This window comes from Neofelis nebulosa, chromosome 2 (assembly GCF_028018385.1).
Source record: "Neofelis nebulosa isolate mNeoNeb1 chromosome 2, mNeoNeb1.pri, whole genome shotgun sequence".
Classification (NCBI taxonomy): domain Eukaryota; kingdom Metazoa; phylum Chordata; class Mammalia; order Carnivora; family Felidae; genus Neofelis; species Neofelis nebulosa.
Window position 1 is genome coordinate 98,828,722 of NC_080783.1, and position 4,307 is coordinate 98,833,028.

General features: G+C 40.0%; 1 long non-coding RNA gene across 1 annotated transcript; it reads right to left on the reverse strand.

Annotated features, from left to right (window-relative positions):
• Positions 1-966: 966 nt before the first annotated feature.
• Positions 967-3,613, reverse strand: LOC131493091 (uncharacterized). The gene is made up of 2 exons (XR_009252458.1): positions 3,325-3,613; positions 967-1,225 (listed from the first exon to the last, which is right to left on the reverse strand). It is a non-coding gene; the product is annotated as an uncharacterized LOC131493091 (long non-coding RNA).
• Positions 3,614-4,307: the final 694 nt, after the last annotated feature.

Consider the following 4,307-nt stretch of genomic DNA (forward strand, 5'->3'; position numbering starts at 1 on the left):
GCCACTCCCAGCAAACTATGGAGGGGCGCGCATGAGTTTTAAGAGCCGGTCAGGACCAGTGGAGTGTTGAGAGAGATCTTAGAGAGAGAGGGCACTACCACCCGTTGACCTGAAAGCCGAGCTCCCAAGAACTTGGGGAGTGTGGGTTCCCCTTGCCTTCTCCCCTTCCAGATGCTGCCCCAAGGACACAGTGTCCTTTGGGGAGTGTGGGTTCCCCTTGCCTTCTCCTCTTCCAGATGCTGCCCCAAGGACACAGCCTTGAGATAGTGATGTGGTGTTGAGGCTCTTTGGACGGACATGTGACTGAACTCAGGTAAGGCCTCTATATAAACTTTAAAATTTGTCAGCCAGGTGTGGCGGTCTCATTTTTGTGGCTGTGCAAGGCAAGGCTCATAAGTTCCAGTGCTTACTAAACCAGCCGTCTACCAATTGGGAGTGGCCTGCCTGTTTCTTTGGCCTCTCCCTGCTTTCCACTTATGGGGGCCAATTACACCTGGGGAGCCCCCAGGGAGGTTGCAGACTAACAGTGGAATCGAAAAAATATAGCAAACTCACAGAAGTGGATAGAAAGGTGGTTGCAAGGGGCCGGGTGAGAGAAATAGAGGCTGGTAAATGGCTACAAACTTTCTATAATAACTAAGGTCTGAGGATTTAGTATGTAACATGGTGACAATGCCGTATTGTATAGCTGGAATTTGTCAAGATAGTAAAACTCAAGTGTTCTCATAAAAAGGGCAAATGTGACTGATGATGGATGTATTGTTTAACCCAATGGCAGGGATTCTTTCACAATGTGTACGTAAATCAAATCATGGAATTGCCTGCTTTTAAACAACTTAAGATTTTATTTGTCAATTATACCTCAGTAGGGCTCAAACAAACAAACAAACAAAACCCAAACAACTCAAATATGTGTGGCTGAATTTGGCCCCTCTGCATGTAGTTTACCAAACTGCTGCTCTGGTCTCCTGGGTCTTTACTGCTTTATTAATGACGAACCCACGCCCTATGCCCTCTACAAGACCTCAGTCTGAATTTCTACTGGTGGTCTTTAAGTTTGCTGCTCAGTGTTAGCCTGGTGGACTGTGCTTCTCTCATCCTTCTTAGGGTTGGTTCTTTCTCAGTTTCCTGGCCTTCTGTCAGAAGCTGAACCAGAACTGGAACGGAGGTGATTTTTGTTTGTTTTCTCCATTTTCTTCACATCACATGGCTTAGATATGTCGAGCTGAATCAAATCAAAGAAAATTGAGGAGCTCCAATTACTGTCTCAAGTTCACTTCCTTAGTTCTAAGTTCAACATTCTCTCCTGACTTAACGTTATTCATTGAGACACGAAAATAGAATCTCATAGGGGTTCCTAAGAGCTGACCCTGGGATCAAGTCAGGGATAGAGGTACAGAGAAATTCAGGTAAAGAAAGTAATCTGTCTTCTCTTCATCCTTTTTTTTTTTAATATTTTTTAACGTTTATTTTGAGAAAGAGACTGTGAGCAGGGGAGGGGAAGGAAGAAAGAAAGGGAGACATAGAATATGCAGCAGGCTCCAGGCTCTGAGCTGTCAGCATTGAGCCCAATGCAGGGCTCAAACTCATGAACTGTGACATCACAACCTGAGCCAAAGTCAGACGCTTAACTGACTGAGCCACACAGGTGCCCATCTTCATCTTTCGACTAAACAAAAACAAAATAGTCATGAAAGACACAAGAAAACCCTCACCAAATCTACTTTTAATATTTTAATAATATTTAATATATTTTAATAAAATATCAATATATTTTAATAATATTTAAAACAATACTTCTGTGCTTTCTTCTATCACCTGATAGAAGGCTTGAATTAATGGGTCATTATCAACCAGCAGTAATTATTGTAGATGTTGTTAGCCAAACCTGGATTCTTTGTGATTCTGGGGTTCAAATAAAGTATTTAACATTATATTTTTCTGTTCTTGTTCTCCTATTTTTTTTTAAACTTTATTCATTTTGAGAGAGAGAACGAGAGATCACATGCATGCAGAGGAGGGGCAGAGAGGGAGAGAGAGAATCTCAAGGAGGCTCTATAGTGGAGGTTGATACAGGGCTCAAACCTACAAACTGGGATCATGACCTGAGTTGAAATCAAGAGTTGGACGCTCAGCCAACTGAGCCACCCAGCTGCCCCAGTTCTCCTGTTTTTATGTGATATTCCGAGTATGTGGACTCAGGCAGTGGCACATGTTATATTTGCTGGGTGAGACATTTTTTGTCAGTAGTTACCACTGGGAAATTTTAGCTTTCCATTATTCCATTTAGAAAGCTGTCCAGGTATTCTATGAGAACTTAAAGAAAATAAATTTCAATCAAGACATACCCACAAAATTTAGTAACATAAAATATAAACATATGAGAGTCAAAATGATTTATTCATCGTTTTAGCTATTAGGTAAAACATGAATGTGGAATTAGCAAATTAAAATAGATTGATATCTCATCTGGTTAGTAACATAGTATTAATAGCTCAGTTAAGTCCATTAATTATTTTTACACCCCCTTATAAACCCCTTGTTTATAAGATGGCCTGTGAGGGAAGGAAATACAGAGCCATCCATTACCAACAGGCAGAGATTCTGTGACTTTTTAAGCACCGAATGGAGTCTATGAGCCACATTAACATCTGATAAGGAGAGTTTCGGGTCATAATTAAAGTCACTGAAACAGGGTGTGCTCTATAAGAAGGACAGCCTGTTATAATAATAGTTAGAACAAGGCATAAAAATCCCTCATCTGACTTCCTCCTGGGTGTTTTCTATTAAAACTCCCACCTGCTGCCTAACTTTTTATCATATCATTACTCAGAAAAATGATTGTAGTGTGACTTGAGGTGAAGCCTTTTGAATTTTCATTAAAAGAAAAAAAATGGTATAAAAGAAAAAAATCATTATTTTGTCAGTATTACCTCTCTCACTTTTTCTTAAAAAAGATATGAATAATTTGGGAGAAACGGACTGATTGTGTCATACTGGGATTTCAATATTATATCACGTCGAAACTGAATGGAATTGCCATTTTTGAAAGTCAAAAAGAGTAGAATACCAGCAATTTCATTTTCTTCAACTTAATAATGAGAACAGTTATGCATTGATTTTTTTTTATATGTCAGGCACTCTGCTATGTAAAATCCATATTTTCTTATTAATCCTCATAATAATCATGAGAAGTGGTAGTAGTCTCCATCTGTTCCTGCCCCCCATTTTTGCCAAAGCCACTGAAATGGATCTTGCCAGGCAAACGAAGTTTCAAGATCAATACCCTATCTTAATCCTGCACCTCCTACCAGATCACCTCACCTCTCTCTTTGTAGAAACTTTTGCAATAATACTGTTGAAGATACAGGCATTGCTATCATCGTACATGCTTGACAGATGAAGAACTGGAAGCTCAGAGTTTAAGGGAGGAAGAAAGCTGGAACCTAACTGAGGCAGGATTTGACCCCAGTCTTCTTGACTCAAAATTTTGGGCCCCTTTCACCACTGTCCTTTTATCTCTGTTTTATGACTCAGTTGTCTATTATGAAGTATGATGAGGGTGACCTAACTCATTTGGGTCAAATTGTTGAATTTACCTTGTTTGTGTACTTCAATTGAGATGGATAGAGGTGGTTTCTCTGTCCTTGTTTTTATATGATGTCAAAGACAGTTTATGCTATCCGTTCTATCTGGAACAACTGGTTCTCAAATGTTACTATGCTTTGGTGTTACTGGGGAAACTTACTACAAGTGAAGTGTTCTGGCTCTCTTCCCCAGAGATTCCAGACTGAATTCTGGGTTGCTTCGAGAAAATTATATATATTTTTAAAGTTGATTTATTTTGAGAGAGAGACAGAGCAGGGGAGGGTCAGAGAGGGAGAGACACAGATAGAATCCCAAGCAGGCTCCATGCTGTCAGTGTAGAGCCCCCCTGAGGGGCTCAAACTCATGAACCTTAAGATCATGACCTGAGCTGACACCAAGAGTTGGATGTTTAACCAGTGGAGCCCCCCAAGTGCCCCAGAAAATTTCAAGTTTCAATAAGCATCCCAGGTGAAGCAGGTGAGAAACTTCAGGAAAAAACCTTGGATAAACATTAATTTAGTTTATCTGCCTTACTCTATTTACAGATGAAGAAAGATAAGTCACTCAGAGACGTGAAGCTACTAAAACTCTGCTTGCAGCATTAGTTCCAGGAACAGAACCTGGGTCTTGATACTCTTAATGAAGTATAATGAATCCTAAAGTTAAGTCACAGACCTCAAAAATACATTAATGCACAGGGCATTACTTGGGATTTAATA